The sequence below is a fragment of the Sander vitreus genome, chromosome 1, assembly GCF_031162955.1.
Source record: "Sander vitreus isolate 19-12246 chromosome 1, sanVit1, whole genome shotgun sequence".
NCBI lineage: Eukaryota > Metazoa > Chordata > Actinopteri > Perciformes > Percidae > Sander > Sander vitreus.
In genome coordinates, this window is record NC_135855.1 from 10,942,988 (window position 1) to 10,960,657 (window position 17,670).

Here is a 17,670-nt window from a genome sequence, read left to right on the forward strand (position 1 = left end):
GAAATTGCGGGTCACGTGACGACCTGTCACATGACAGTTAAGTTTAGCTGTCTTTACAGTTCAATTTAGCCAACAAAAGGTTGTTGATAGGTGCACTGTGAGGTGCCGGACGTTTCAGAGGCTGTTGCAGTTGAGTTTAGCCAACAAAAGGTGAATTTAAGCCGGGTGCAGTGCAACGTGAGGTGACGGCCCTTTCAGCGGCCATTACAGTTAAGTTTAGCCAACAAAAAGCGACTGTCATGCCGCTACGACAGTTTAGTTTAGGCATCAAAATGACTAATTAAGATTAGAAAAAGATCGTGGTTTGGATTAAAACACTGGTCTTCTTAATTAGTACTCCCAGGACACAAACACGCATTTCCTGGTTGAAGGTCTTCTCTTTTCCCCGGGAGACGAACTCCGCCCCCTGGCTTGAAAACCCTGTGTTTTATAACCCACCCATCCACCCCAACATAAACCCTAAATTCATACGTGGACCAGAATGGTCTTATACAGCAGCAGTCAATGTGATGCATACAGCAATAAATATGTGGAATACATGTGAAATACAGTGCATTACCTATCGTAGCTATATGAAAGAATGGTTCATGAGAACAGCCTGGTCCTTGTCACCCATCTCCTTGGATGGATGAAAGAGCACAGAATGGCTTTAAAGTGTTTAATCTAATTCTTTAAGTGACAGTCTAGAGTCTGTCACTTAAAGACCATTAGTTTGAATTCAGAGGGGGATGGCTGTCCTGCCTTAACCTCTTCATTTATAACTTTTAAGTGATGTTAGAAGCTGTCTGTGTGCAATGCAGAATAATTGCTAAGACCTGTCCTTGTTGCAAAAAGGTTCACAGGAAATCATACAGCTATTGCTTCTTTAGGTGTTTTTTTTTCCTTCAACTAAAATGCATTGCTGTGACTACAAGTTAAGAATGTTTTGTGCTGGCCACTACCTGACCCAGATATGCCATGAGACATTCCTTCACAATTTCATGGATGTTAACACAATGAGACAACTTGTCCACATAACGATAGTTACGTTATTGTAACTCTAGATTCTATGAGTATAGTCATAGCCCCCTAAGAGCTGTTGCTATTGGGTTCATCCCTTCGCACATGCGCAGTCGTGAAGATTTCTTTCGCGCCCTTTCCCTCAGCAAGGGCCTTTATTATGTCCGCAGATACTGTATATTACAGATGCGGAACCGTAGCTCTGCTTCCAACATCAGCATTTTTCTTCGACAGAACCATCTCTGAATCTTTCTCATGTGGAGGAGACCCAGGGGAACCACCATGTGACTCGCAGACATCATGCCCAGGAAACGCATCACAGACAGCGCCGACACTGTTGCGTGTGGCGTGATATGTGACAGCAGAGAGCTCAGTGTGTCCAGCCTTGGCTCTGACAGTTTGGCTCTCATGATGGTTGAGGTCTATGTCCACGCCTAGATAAACTATTGTCTGTGCAGGGACCAGTGAGCTCTTTTGCCAGTTTATGGCGAAGCCCAGTGTCTGGCTGTCTGAAGGCAGGGCCCACATAGCCCATCAGGGGCTATGGGGCTGTCCAGGAGCTCACGACTGACCTCAGCGGGTAGCTGAGACAAATGCAGCCAGATGTTACGCTGGGCCACGGTTTGCCACGCCATAATCCTGGACAGCACCACCATGGAAGCTGTCGTGAGGGTCAGAACGGCGGGACCGAAGGGAAGCTCTGACTCGGTGTCACCGTGAACCCTGGTAAAAGGCGCGTACCGGGAAACCAGAGCCTTTAGCTTCCTGGGCTGGGCGAACGCCTCTTCCACAAATGGCTGAAGCTCTGAAAAGCGCAGCCATAGTGGAGCTCGCTTGGACAGTGGCTCCTGAACGTACACATCCCCACTCAAGAGGCCGCGAGCAGGGGCTGGTAGCTCAGCCACCATCGCTATGCCTCTCAGGTCCACTGCCTTCTTGATGATGTCCGGCAGGTCCAAGAAGAGGGCCTTAGTGGTGGAGAGGGGAGCCGCTTGTGGCAGAGGGGAAGACTGCAGAGGCGATGCCCCTGGCCACTCCGAAGACAGGGAGAGCCGTAGTGGCAGGATGTCGTCACCCGTCTTGAGCTCCAGTCCTCCCAGAGCAGAGGAGGGAGAGCCGGTGAGAGAACCGTCTTCTGGGGGAATTGAGTCAGCGGACTCATGCCCGTCGAATATGTCCTCCTACGGCAGATCCAGGGTGTCTCCTGGGTCCTCTCGTTCCGCCCAGCTACCGTAACCCTCACCGTCGATCCGGAGCACTAGAAAAGCGTCCGCCCGCCGTTTAAGCTCTTTAGTTGGCAGGCGAGCGCAGGCCTGAGGGGTGAGCGCTAGAGGGTGACAATTTTTCGGGACTCCCGCGGGTCACGTGATTCCCGCGGGAGTCCCACGGTACGGGAGTCAATTTCACTGTCGGTAACGTGTTCGGGACGGATAAAGCATAGAAATTAACGGGAGCGGGCGGGAGCGGGACGGAGCCGGAGATTAAATAAAAAAATTACGCTGCAATGCGGTGAGTGCGCCCAAAGATTGTAAGGCATTTCGTTTTAGAAAAGAGAACCACTTACAACTCACAATACGTTTGTTGAATGGGAATACAGTGACCCGCGGGAGTCTCGCAAACATTGTCACTACCTAACCCTCACCCACCCAGCAGTGAGAGACAAATGGCTCTGCAGCGCTGCATTCACACAACAACATCAGCGCAGCAGAGCAGAGGAGCTGCTCTCGCTCCCTCGGGCCATCGCTGCAGCTGTGTGCGCACACACACACACACACACACACATACACACAAACCGAGTCTGATAACTTATACTTATGACAACATAGGGAACGAAACGGGAGCGGGATGGAATTCCCTTGGGATTTTGCAGTACAGGATTTTTTTGGGGGGGCAGTCACATGATCGGGATGTGACGGGAGTATTTTCGTGGGCTCGGGATGGGAGCGACAATTGATTCCTGTGAACGGGACCGAGGCAGGCCTCGCAGCTCAGGTGGCGATCTGACGCAGGATGTAGCCAGTCCGGCAGCCGGTACACAGGCGAACATCGCTGGAGGTGGAAGTCTTCATACTGCTTGACGCTGAAGAAAAACTGGGAGCAGAGCTACGGTTCCGCACCTGTAATATACAGTATCTGGGGATGTAAAAGAGGCCCTTGCTGAGGGAAAGGGCGCGAAAGAAATCTTCACGACTGCACATGCGTGAAGGGATGAACCCACTAGCAACAGCTTTTAGGGGGCGAAGCCTATACGAAATAGAATATTTAATATGCGTGTTTGACAAAGGCTTCCAAATGAATAGCATAACTTTGGTTATTGTGATTCGTGTAGGATATTTAACATGCAATGCTTGCTCCAATAAAGCTAAATATGCAAAGAACACAATCACAGACATCTTTTGAATCTAGTTTGTAACCCAAGTACCCCCTTTGTATGCCCTTACACAAAAACAGTGGGAGGTGGACAAAAGTGGGAGACATGCCTGAAATCAGGAAATGTTTTTATTTGTTTTATAAATTTAAAATTCAACTCAATTCAATTTTATCTATAGTATCAAATCATAACAAGAGTTATTTCAAGACACTTTACAGATAGAGTAGGTCTAGACCACACTATAATTTACAAAGACCCAACAATTCCAGTAGTTCCCCAAGAGCAAGAATTTAGTGCGACAGTGGCGAGGAAAAACTCCCTTTTAGGCAGAAACCTTGAGTGGTGAGGAAAACTTCCTTTTAGGGAGAAACCTCGGACAGACCCAGCCTCTTAGTAGGCGGTGTCTGACGGAGCCGGTTGGGGGTATGATGAATAGTGGCAATTATAGTCACAATAAAGATATAGTGGGGAGAACTATATATTCGGTACAGTATTTGGTACACTGCCGATTTTGCAGGTTTTCCCACTTACAAAGCATGTAGAAGTCTGTAATTTGTATCATTGGTACTCTTCAACTGTGAGTGACGGAATCTAAAACAAAAATCCAGAAAATCACATTGTATGATTTTTAAGTAATTAATTTGCATTTTATTGCATGACATAAGTATTTGATACATCAGAAAAGCAGAACTTAATATTTGGTACAGAAACCTTTGTTTGCAATTACAGAGATCATACGTTTCCTGTAGTTCTTGACCAGGTTTGCACACACTGCAGCAGGGATTTTGGCCCACTCCTCCATACAGACATTCTCCAGAGCCTTCAGGTTTCGGGGCTGTCGCTGGGCAATACGGACTTTCAACTCCCTCCAAAGATTTTCTATTGGGTTCAGGTCTGGAGACTGGCTAGGCCACTCCAGGACCTTGAGATGTTTCTTACGGAGCCACTCCTTAGTTTCCCTGGCTGTGTGTTTCGGGTCGTTGTCATGCTGGAAGACCCAGCCACGACCCATCTTCAATGCTCTTACTGAGGGAAGGAGGTTGTTGGCCAAGATCTCGCGATACATGGCCCCATCCATCCTCCCCTCAATACGGTGCAGTTGTCCTGTCCCCTTTGCAGAAAAGCATCCCCAAAGAATGATGTTTCCACCTCCATGCTTCACGGTTGGGATGGTGTTCTTGGGGTTGTACTCATCCTTCTTCCTCCAAACACGGCGAGTGGAGTTTAGACCAAAAAGCTCTATTTTTGTCTCATCAGACCTTCTCTCATTCCTCCTCTGGATCATCCAGATGGTCATTGGCAAACTTCAGACGGGCCTGGACATGCGCTGGCTTGAGCAGGGGGACCTTGCGTGCGCTGCAGGACTTTAATCCATGGCAGCGTAGTGTGTTACTAATGGTTTTCTTTGAGACTGTGGTCCCAGCTCTCTTCAGGTCATTGACCAGTTCCTGCTGTGTAGTTCTGGGCTGATCCATCACCTTCCTCATGATCATTGATGCCCCACGAGTTGAGATCTTGCATGGACCGAGGGAGACTGACCATCATCTTGAACTTCTTCCATTTTCTAATAATTGCGCCAACAGTTGATGCCTTCTCACCAAACTGCTTGCTTATTGTCCTGTAGCCCATCCCAGCCTTGTGCAGGTCTACAATTTTATCCCTGACAGCTCTCTGGTCTTTGCCATTGTGGAGAGGTTGGAGTCTGTTTGATTGAGTGTGTGGACAGGTGTCTTTTATACAGGTAACGAGTTCAAACAGGTGCAGTTAATACAGGTAATGAGTGGAGAACAAGAGGGCTTCTTAAAGAAAAGCGAACAGGTCTGTGAGAGCCGGAATTCTTACTGGTTGGTAGGTGATCAAATACTTATGTCATGCAATAAAATACAAATTAATTATTTAAAAATCATGCAATGTGATTTTCTGGATTTTTGTTTTAGATTCCGTCGCTCACAGATGAAGAGTACCTATGATAAAAATTACAGATCTCTACATGCTTTGTAAGTAGGAAAATCTGCAAAATCGGCAGTGTATCAAATACTTGTTCTATACCGGGCATAGCAGGGCATAGCAGGGCGTAACAGGGCATAACAGGGTGTAGCAGGGCATAAAATATTATATTATATAAAATATTTGATTTTGTTTTGTTTTTAAGAGTTCCTTTTTAAAAAAAAAATTACTTGTGTAGTATTATTCAAAAAGGCATATCTAAACTTTTTCAAATGCATCCACCTGAAATTTTTTTTAACTTTTATAAAGTCATTCTGCCATTAGCCTTTGTCAGCTTCAACTGCAGCATCGAGCTAGCTTAGTGTGCATGAACAAAGGCATAAATCAGAAGACTCTGCCAATCAAGGATGGCTTTTTGAACAGCAAACTTATTTTACTTTTACTTTTCACACACAAACACCAACAGACACAACCTAAATGTAAAAACACCACATGGCAACTCTTTAGAAAATCTAAAACACAAAAGGCACACAGTAGTCCTGATCCAAGAAAGCTGATTTCCACCCTTGACTGGGTTGACTGTGGGCTGGGATGAATACGAGTCTAAACAGAATGGCCAATCAAAGGTGATTTGTATCAGCTGCAACCAGGGTTGAGAGGACAGATCAGGTGTCTGATAGCTGTCACCAGTTTTGTGTTCCTCTCTGTTTCACACAAATATGTGACAGCCCACCCTCCCTGAAACCCCTTTTATTGAAAAGCTGGAATGGGGGTGAAAAGGAATGAGGTCGAGGGGGGGTTAAGAGGAGTGAGGGATTGTAGAGAGACATAAACCCAAGACGCAGACGGCTTTTTATCCAATCCTTGCCCAAGGCATAGTCCCCTTTCACCCAACAACCTCCTTCTGTAAAGCTTCCAACCCTCCCACTTTTACCCACCCTATTTGCTGTCCTTAACCCCTCCTTTCTCTGGGGAATCCATTCAGCTCAGCAGCAGCAGCATGAATACGAAGATGTGCTGTGGTGGCCACTCAAAGTACGTTATTTACATGTGTAGGGAGCACCCATCCACAAGATGCAGCCATTAGGGTCCTAGAGCTGTCCAATATTTCATGCCTCATTGGAGCCTTGCAATGACTGAAAGGAGGTATTTCAAACTCTGTAATGCTAAAAAGAAATCCTTGGGCATCTCTTTGTATGAATAACCTGTGTGTGTTTAGGGTAGTCACTGATAAAAGGATGTGTTTGAATGCTTGCCCAATAAAACCCAATACATTTCAAGGCACAGTTTGATGGAAACGGATTACATTAAGATAACATTGCCTCATATGTGTGGTTCTGTTTGTGGATACATTTTGCATCCGGGAGTAATTTGATTATTTAGTACATATAGACATATTTATACACAAGGTTGGAAATGGGCCAGAACACAGTGGATCGCAGCTCTAGCAGTGAAAGTCAAGATGGAATGACACTCTTCTTACATTTTCAAATCAAATCAAGGGGCAGGGTTCATTTATTTATTTTAAAAGCTGGATTACACTGCAAAGTGTAAATACATTGATACATATATTTATTTCTTCATAAACACACCCCAGGTCTAGCCTATAGAGCCAAACTGAAGACATGTGTATGCAGTATTTACTGTACAGTAATTGCCCTGTACTGTTTATGTTGCCTTTAGAACTTCATTCTTATTAACAATTATCTCTTTTACTGGATATACTGAGTGCTCACCCAGGATTGATACCATTCCAAATTATGTTTTATTTCCATATACTGTACCTCTTGCCATTGTCTGGTCTTATATTTCCATTTGCTGCTATAGCAACATTGCTGAACTAAATTAATAACATCAAACAATCCCCAACTGGCTTATTGAGCCCATGCACCAAAGTCCCTTAAGAGTTCTGCATTTGAGTGGCACCTTAGAAATTAACTTTGTCTCTATATCTGCCGCTGTGATTACTACTGTCATCCATGCTCTAAGTGAAGGTTGATGTGAAAACCAACAGCATAACATTAGTTAAAGCAACACTATAGCTTTTCCCGCTTCGGTCCCTCTACAGGTTGTCTCAACCCGCCGCTTATTTTCCAGCCCAGTCTCATGGCAGTTCGTGAAACGGTCATGTTATTTAATCTATTGATATGTGTTCACGGGGACGTTTTTCTCGTTTTTTTCGTTTTGGCCAGCACGAAAATGTATTTCAATTGGAAACATATTTCGTGGTCACAGCACGAAAATGGTAGGGAGTAGTATGAAAAGCCGAAAATCCGCGTAGGGAGGTTGGTCGGGGTGGTGGATGGGTCAGACAATACAGGACTTTCACCCAGACAATACAGGACTTTCACCCGGGCGACCGGGGATCGCGTCCCGCGTGTGGTGTTTTGTTTCCTAATCACAACCGTCCCGTTGTTGTCACGCGTCCCCAGCTGCCGTCTCCCGTCGTGTGAGGCGTCCTTTCCCCGTAGTGTTTTTTTCCTAAACCCAACCTCCGCCATCCCGTTATTGTCGCGCGTCGCCAGCGGCCGTCTCCCGCCGTGTGAGGCGTCCTTTCCCCGTATTCACGTCCCCAGCGCCTGCCTTGCGGCTGCGTTCCAACATATGAGGCATCCTTTCCCCGTTGTGTAGTTTGTGCGGGCCACCACGAAAAAAACGAGAAAAACGTCCCCGTGAACACGTATCAATAGATTAAAAATAACGTGACATTTACACGAACTGTTGTGAGACCGGGTTGTATTTTCAGTGCTGCTGCCTGATCAACCAACAAACAAACAAACAACAAACAGGGGTTCTTGCAAGTTAGTGCAGGCTACTCACATACATATAGCTACGAAAAATAATGCACTGTAATCCATATGTATTTCATGTAGGGCTGTCAATCGATTAAAAAATGTAATCTAATTAATTACATACTCTGATTAATTAATCGAAATTAATCGCATACATAATTAACGGTGCCTAAACCGATACTTTTTAAGAAAGTAAAAAAAGAAAAGAAAAAAAAAGGGTACTAAACAACAGTCGGTGACATTAAAGAACGGCTTGTTTATTGCTAAGGCCATATGGTCAAAATTAAATGATTTAATAATAATGTATAACAATAACAGTAACTTATTTCACTGGTAAATTGCTGTTGAACGACAAAAACAACCACCAGATGGGAAAAGGACATTTACAATAACTTTAAATGCACCACGAGGCTGTAGTTTACCAGTTTCATTGAACGCACCGTCTGTGTTGTTTCTCCGACGGCAGCTGCAGATTGTTACATACCGGTGTTGAATCCTCTACAGTAAAACACAGTCAAACTTTACACAGTTTAGCGTTAGCTGTTAGCATTGTAACCGTATTTAATCCAGCTACTAGAGAGCGGTAGGCTAACGTTAGCTGCTGTCGAGAATAGTGTTAACTAGCGTCACGTGCAGCGGTGTTTGTGTTGCCTGTATCGTCTTCAGAGCATCAGAGAGAAGTGCAGACATATCAGTGGCACCAGATTTCGGTAGCCAGGGTTGGCAGGAAGAAGATTTTTACAAGTAAATGTTCCAATTAATAATCCAGGCAGAACATTCTCGTTTCCCTCCTTCATTTTACAGTCCAATGGTGGCTAGAATGGCTCCGGGTCAAACGTCAATATGGTATGGATTAATTTTACATATTAATTACCACGAACAGGAGGTCGGAGTGGATGGTTTGGTAATAAAACACAGAACACAGGGCTTTTAAGCAGGGGAGGGGAGTGTTCCGGAAGAAGTGAAGGGGTAACACAAGACTTTCACCCAGGAAATGGTTGTTCATGTCACAGGAGTACTGCATAAGGGGACCGGTGTTTTAATCCAAACAACAAACTTGTTTCTAATCGTTGTTTTGGTGCCTAAACGTAACTGTCGTCTCCACATGACCGTCAACCTTTATCAGCTAAACTTTCACGGCCGTCCCTTCACGGTGCCCTGTACCCGGCTAACAGTCACCTTTTCTTGCCAGTTTAACTGTCATGTGGACGGTCAGCTGAACTTCGTCACGTGACCGGCTGCCAAGCTTCTGTAAATTGCTGAAAGTGACTTTTCAATCTTGGTTCAGGTTTGTTAATACTACATTTTATTAACATTCAGAGGAATTCTACACCCAACGATGAAACATTGCATTGTTTTTATCAACATTAATAAGACATGGCTATATAAATATACATATGAATATACATGTTTATCTCTTAAGGTTTTTAGGTGGTAATTTGGATAGAAGGAAAGCAGCAGGTTTCGGGGGGTTTTTTTATGTTATTTTTAAGCACGTGAATTCCTGTTGAAGTACAAATCCTCTGAGACTTTGCTTGGCATTTTTTGTGTGCAGGCAACGTATTGTTTTACATGTTCCACTCTAGATGTGCTCAGGGATTGAAATGCAACATCTGTCAGTCATGGTCGTAGAGTTACACTTGATGCTCAGCATGTCTGCGTGCTTTGATGGGTAAAAAAAAATCATGCGTCAGCTTTTTTCAAGCAACTTTGGAATCTCTCCACTGCACTCCTGAAGCTTTATCAACTCCCACACACACACAAACACACTGTGTCACTTTAATTTTTCCACCTGCTTTCAGTCCCTGTTACTTTGTACCTTCGGGGCCAGTTTACATTAAACATTCACAGCTAGATGATTTTAAAGTAGCAACCACTTGCAAATAAATGCTACTACATTTGGTTTGAACTTGGTACTAGTTCATTTAGGTTGAAGGTGTGGCATTTTGTTGTGTCTCTAACAACAATACAAAAGAGGAGAGGAGATATTTTGAACTTGCATATTTTATGTAATATTTATCTGTAAATAACAAATAATCATGGCAGTGACAGTGTGTTGCTTTCTGCAGCTGCTATTGTATTGTTGCTGAAATGTCACAAAAGCAAAAATCCATGGAGGTCAAGGATTTTGAGATGTAAATACACAAATAAATAAACATGCTGCAAAGTGAAACCTGGAGATGGAGCATGTTTTATTAATTTCCACCAGAATAGTTGTCTTGGAGAGCTTTTGTCGGTCTTAATATTCAATGTCAATTCAATTCAATTTTATGTATAATGTCAAATCATAAAAGAAGTTATCTCAGGGCACTTTACAGATAGAGTAGGTCTAGACCACACTATAAATTACAAAGACCCTCCCAAGAGCATACATTTGCTGCAACGGTGGCAAGGACAAATTTCCTTTAAACAGGCAGAAACCTCGGACAGAACCAGGCTCTTGGTGGGCAGCCATCTGCCGCTGCCAGTTGGCCAGTATACAGATATACAGAAATTAGATTCATAATAATTATAGTAGTTGGTATGATGAACAGTGGCAATTATAGTAACAATAAAGATAATAGAACTATGACTAGAAATAATAGTAGTAGGCTAGCAGTGCAGGGCATAGCAGGTCGTCGAACAGGACCATGGCAGCAGCTGCAACCACGATCCAGGTGCCACCACAATCCAAGGAAAGGCGAGAAAGCATAAGGACTCTGGGGAAGATGCTCCCTCGAACTAAGTTGGTAACAAGCATTAATGGGACATGAATGAATGAAATCGTTGTTAAAGAAAAGCATCCAACCACAGAAGTGTATCCCTCCTGCCCCTCAGGGTCACTTTGTCTTACTCTGTTTTGGTTGACCTTCTGCTTCCATTACTATCCCTGTCCTCCCTTTTCTTCCTCTATAATATCTTTCAGCTCATCATTCACCCCCACATTGATCTTCCTCTCAACAGCTGTAACAGCATCCCGGTAAAATGATCATGATAAAAATAGCAACAAATAACATTTGAGAGCTTTTTTTCCCAATACCCTATCCAAAGATAGTGAAAGGGGACTGTAAAGGTGGTGACACACAGTCGATTATCGGCCGTCGGACCGTCTGGCGAGATCAGTGACTCGAGTTTGTTCAGTGTGTTCCGTGCCGTCGTCCGTCCGAGGAGCCATCGGCCTTCATTTGGGCCGACCCGACATGTTCAGTCGGAGACAGGGCAGTCGGGACTCACCCGGAAATGGCGAGCGGATGAGCCTCTCAAAATCTGACGAAAATCTTTTAAACTAACCTTTGTCGATCTGAAATGAAGACAGATTCAGAAACTGCATGGCCTATTTCTTGCTTAAAATGTTTTCAGAAACACGTTTTGGTGAACTATTTTAGTACAATATGAGATCGTGTTCTGAACAAGCCGCCATGAGAGTCTGGCTGTGAATTTCCGGAGAAAAAAGAACCACGTGACGCGTTCGTCCAATCAGCTGCCGGTTTACATTTTCTGGGAAACAATACAGAGCAGCGCCGCCTGCTGCTATGGAGACGTATTACGTATGCTCAAGTTGGCGTCTCTTCGGTGTGTTCTGAGGCACTTTTTGGACCTCGGGGACCCGATTCATCAGTCCGACTGCCTTTTCTGCCAACGGTCGGCCGTCTGGTTGGTGTTTAACTACCTTAAGGAGAAGGATTTGAGTAAAAGTGGAATTTTTCTACCTGCCTCAGTGCTTCAGATGGTAAGTGTCGATCATTCTTTATTGTGCTCTGGCTTTTGTTCTGTTATATCCCTTCTACCAAAAGTCAATGTAAGCACACATATGTAGGTGAAGTTCAGAGTACTGACTGAAAATACATTCTTCTCATGTCCACCATTAGCTGCAGGAAACGTTTGAGTTGTGTAGTCAAATAATCAGACTGAAAGAGAGGAAAGAAAAAATAATCTCAAAAGATTTCCCTAAGGTTATTCGCCATTTATTTTCTTGTAACATTTATTGTGAAAATTTATCACATCAAAAATTTTAATTTTAGTCTCAGATTTATATTAGTAAAATAAAATTTTAATTATCAGTTTAAAAAATGAAGATAAAATGTTTATGGTATACAAGTCCTGATTTAGGCAAGTTATATAAATACATGATGAATGAAGTAAACGTTTTGCTAAGTCAAGCTATTTCTGTGTGTATACGTGTATGAACGTGTGAACTTTTTCACACTTTAATTTGTATTTTTGAAGTATTTTTAAAGTCACATCTATTGTGACTTGAAGTTGAGTATGTATACACATTTAGCACAGTAACACTTAAGCTAAATAACTCATCTTTATTTTCTAAACAGACAGTTGAACATACGCCACATTCTCCTGCTATTTTGTGTGAGCTGTGACCTTAAGTTTCTGGCTTGTAGCCCTGTGAGCGAGAGGAGTGTGTGGGAGCTGTTTCCACTCCCTGTGGGAGGAAATACTTAAATTTGGTGCCAACTCCTCACAGATGCCCTCTCTCCCTCCTTCTCTTCATCAGGACTAGCATATCAGGCTTCTCTGAAAGCTGTAGTGTCAGATATGGACTCAGGGGTCATTGGAGGCTTCAGGGCATCTCCGCTGTAGGAATTCAGAGAGCCTTGAAAAAACAGCTGGCCACATAATTCCTACAAACCTGTTGATATTGATCTTCACTTGAGAAGATCTTCTCTCTCCATTTTTGGCTTTCGGTGATAAGAAAAAGGATATTTAAAAAATGTCTTCTGTAGAACAGTGCTGTGGTCACCTGCTTTAACATGAGATTATGACAGCTGCTTCTACACAGTATGTTACTGTTTACATGTCAATTCTTTCACTCAGTAAATTGCCTTTTTCTGGGTCAAGAGATTGTAATGAGATGATATTGGTGAGAATAGATGAGCAGAAATGTCCATACAATTATGCAAATGGTGCTGGAAGAGGCTCCCCTTGATCCTGAAATGGATAAGCCAACACATCCTCATACGTAAATGTAATTATAGGTTGATTTCCAAAGACTCCCAAAACCACACAACTATATTTACTGCCGCATGCTGGCAATTTAAGAACATTTCTCAAACTACTTGTAGTAGGACACAAACTCAACACAACTCCCATTTAACTCATTTTCACAATGAGATATATCAGGGAAAGTCCCAGAAGATACCAGTTACCAAACAGTCTTGCATAATTATACAGTTTAGATTGCTTATAGTGATTGTTTCCTTGACAGGTCCCATGACCAGCACATCATGGAATTAATAGCAGAATGTATAGTAAATTCTAAATCTTTTTTGGTGAGATACAGATAACGTAATAGCTGACTGCAACTCCCTGAATAACCATAGCAGACACCATTTAAAGTATATTTTCCCAACTCACACGGAACCCCAGTGTCCTTCTCAGGAAATGTCACTTCAGTGCTTAAAGTTGGATTTTGACATTGTTGTTGAAGGAAATGGCGGCTGAGCTACGTTTATTGTATCTGCTTGTCAATCAAATACTGTTACAAAGGGATAATTGGATGAGACAGCTTCTTTTAGAGAAGTGTATTCAGCACGAGCTGAGAAGATGCTTTGAAGAATGTGACCTTGTCAGCAGCAGCAGCAGAGAATGAGGAATGATGGATTGCTGTGACAGGCCCTCAGGATCGTCGAAGCTCAAGTCAAGTCGCTGCTTATTCAGAAATGGTGTGCATGCCCTTGCTTTGCACACAGCCCAATGTGCATCGTGGATGTTATTTGTCTTGAATGTGCACGTGTGTGTGTGTGCCTTTGTGGTTCTGTATGAGCGTCTAGCCTGCAGAGGAGGCTGATCTGATCCTCGAGAATATCCTCTGTGACAGCACATCACCACTAGCCTCTCTCTCTTCTGACATCCCCCTCTCATTACTGCACTGCAACTCTTTGACTGTTCATTTATTGTGTTTTGTCTTAGTCCATGTCTTGAAAGGGGCTGATGTAACAACCCATGAGCTTTGCGAATTTGGAAGCTTAAGAAATTTGGTGCATGGACAAAAAGGAGTGGAAAAACAACCAGATTAATAGGTTGTTATGCATTTGTATTTGATTCTTTTATGACTCTGACTGGGTATTCCTTTCATCCTATGATGAAATTATTGCCTGGAGGTGGCAATGATTTCCAGGATGCTAATTTTCAGAGAAGTACAGGCTGAGTTGTCAATAATAGTGCATCTACCAGTGCATAAAATGCTCTTTTAATGTGTTCTGTGCAACTGTGTAAACTAAGCAAAAGCCTCCCAAATGAAAATGAAGCAAATGATTACTGACTTGAAATCATGGCATCTTCACTGGTAACATTTTGTCTTCTTGTACCGCACAGACGTTGTAGGGGCATGGTTGGGGTCAGTGGGTGTTGCATGTATGTGATGCTATGATTTACTATCAAAGCACTGTGGTTAATACAGGGGAAAAGATTGTTATTTTAGTTCAATAATATACAAGTAAAAAAGGGTCTGCCGTGTGTCACTGTTGACTTTTTCAAAAATGTAGACCAGACAACCATCTAACCATGAAGATCTAAATTGTTCTTTATTTGCTATGAGTGGATATTGTAGGGAAAGCATGGTTCAAAAAGCAAGTTTCGTTGGAACTTTTTGCAACATGCAGATATGTTATCTTTCCTCATTATTTTGATAAAGTACATAGCTTTAGGCGACATTTTACTTTAAAAAATATATATATATTAATCTATGAATGTAAAAATTAGAATAGTATAATAGTTTCCCTCCAAAGTGATCTTCAATCTTCAAATTGCGTATTTTGTCCGATCAACAGTCCAAAACTCAAACATATTTTTTGCAATTGCTATAAAATTATCAAACACTCACATTCTGGAGCCAGACATCTTTCATTAATACTAAAACAAACGCTATCAACAAAATTGTTGTTGATTAATAATTCTTGATTTGTGCTGTTTTATACTTTTATATTGTCCCTAGTGCTCCATTGGAGTAGTCTTGCATTGCCTGTCTACACCACACTTACATTCTGGGATAGGAGAGAAAAAGAGACAAAAACGCTCTGGGTTGTTTGCATTTCTTTAAACCAATCAAAGTCATCTTAAGCAGCGCTAAACTCCGAACACAGTGACGGTGGCTCTTCAAAATGGTCATGGGAAGGAACTCTTTTTGGTGGAACATTTGCACTTTGCATAAAATATTAAATTAAATTAACTGTTCACACAATAGCTGTAAGCAGGCCTGCCTTGATGCACAGTCCAGTAATTTTTTGTCTTGTGACGCGGCATAGCCTGACATCCGGCGTGTGATGTCAGGCTTAATCCTGGAAATGTGCTGATGCAAAGAAATTACAAAACATATTATTGTTCAATCAGCATATTTCTGTCACAATTGTGGGTTCCTGTTGTAGTTTTTTCCTGTTCTTTTATGTTTACTGGTTCTGTTTCCTTGTTGTTTCACTTCTCATGTTTTCTGTCTTCTGTGTTTTTCCTTGTGTGTTTGTTTCATGCTTTGTTTCCTGTTTTATTTTGTAGTCTCCCTGTTTCTCCCATGTTGTCTTGTTTTACTTCCTGTCTTTTGTTTTCCCACCTTTGAGATTGTCTGCCCTGCCCTGATGACTTTCACCTGTTCCCCAGCCCTTGTGTCACCTATCCCTTGTTTCACCCTTGTTTACTTGTGTCTGTGTGCTTTCTGTGTCTGTTGTTGGTTTATCGTCATTCATCGTTTTTTTTGTCAGTCTTTTGTGTAGTGCTCCGGCCTGTCTTCTGCTGTATTTTGTGTTCCTGGATTTGTTACCTGTTCCTTCCGTGTTCCTGTTTTTCTGGATTACTCAACTGAGGCCTGTACTACGAAGCAAGATTTGGCATTAACGAGGTAACTTCAGGTTCAACCCAGGGTTTTGTGTATCACGATGGTGCATCACTTGTTACTGGGTTACTGGCTCAGAGAAGTTAAAACATTTAGAGACCGACAACCCTGTTAACATTCCCTGATGGGTATTTTTATGAAAGATATATATTTTCAGCGGAGGGAATTACGTATAGGTTATTTGTCGGCTTCTTGAGCCGTTTGTACTCTCACGATTGCTTACCACTGCCAGGGTTGCAACTGATAATATAATAGGCTGAAGCAACAACAGTTTATGGAAAGCAAAAGTGTAATTATGGTCAGATCTTGTGCCTTAGTGATGGGGAAGTGATATTGATAAGCGTTGTGATTTACGCATAACAGCGTAGGCTATTTTTGCCAGCTTTCCTTCTTGTGTTTTGCCTGTAAAACCGTGTCCGTGTTCTTCATATTTATGTAGAATTATGTTTGCTCTTATGTAAAATATGTGGCTCTGGTAGATGTTTGCGATTGGTCATAAAATAAACACCGCCTCTTTTATGTGAACGTGCGCGTCGCTGGATTGGGAAACCCTGGGTTGATTGAAGTAGTTGTTAACCACCGTCGTGACACAGGTTATGCGGGACAGCGGTTAACTGAAATAAATCCAGGGCATGTTGATCTTGATTCGTAATACAGGCCTCTCACTGCATGAAAAGTGGGATTTTCGTCAGTAAGCGTCACTGTAGATTGTCGTGGAAGTTCAGGTTTACGACTGCACACGGCAATTTACAGGCAACACCGAAAACTGCCGTGAATTGTCGGAAATTGACGTGGGCCTTGCTTGGCAGTTGTCCCCCCATGACCCCCCCTCCCCCTAATTCTAGGGGAGGCTTTAACATGTAAATGGAAATGCTGTGAGCTATACAAATGCAAATCAGGGTAGCAGCAGGGGGAGTTTTACCCCAGCTGACATTTTTCTAAAAGGTATTAACTTCATTTTAAGAAAATCTCTGGTATAAATAGTCAGGCCCAGGCTCAGTATAGCCTAATTATAGACTCTTACATTTTAGCTTGAATTGATTTATTTAATGAAAGTATGCTAGATTAATTACTGTGTATGTAATTAGCAATGGCCAATGTTATGTAAAAAAAATACACAAAACAATTTATTTCAACAATTGGTCAGGCTCATCCAAGATAGTCTGGTGGAATGGAGAGAGAGGCACCACTGTACAGTTTTCTAAGAGAAGTCTTTCTGCTGACACCAAAACACTGTGCTTCACATAAAGAATATCAGCTGTGTCATTGCATGACAAAGTCCCAACCATTTGTCTTCCTAAAATACCTGCAAATTCAGCACCATATTCACATGTCCATTGCATATGAAGCTGTTGGCTCTGCTGAAATTGCCTCATAATCTGGACTTCAATTGTCCTATTGTTGTTATTAAACTTTGCAGTTCAATGGGCCAAACAGTTCGACAAATTTTTAGAGAAATGTCTGCAGGTATCCATTTGATACTTCCAGTCTATGGATATGACTCTGGAGCAAAAAAATAAGTTAAAAATGCACTTTATTAATTCCAATTTATAATTTCCAATTTATGTTTAATTTAATTTTAATCATATTTTAATCATCATTTTATGATTTGTTGGGTATTTGTGAATTTTATCTTATTGAGTTTAATTTATTTATCATATTGCTATTGTTTCCTGCGGAGATGTCGTTGCTGCACCGCGCCTCTATTGTACCTCCTAAGTTGCCGTAGCTCCCCGTTTCCTCCT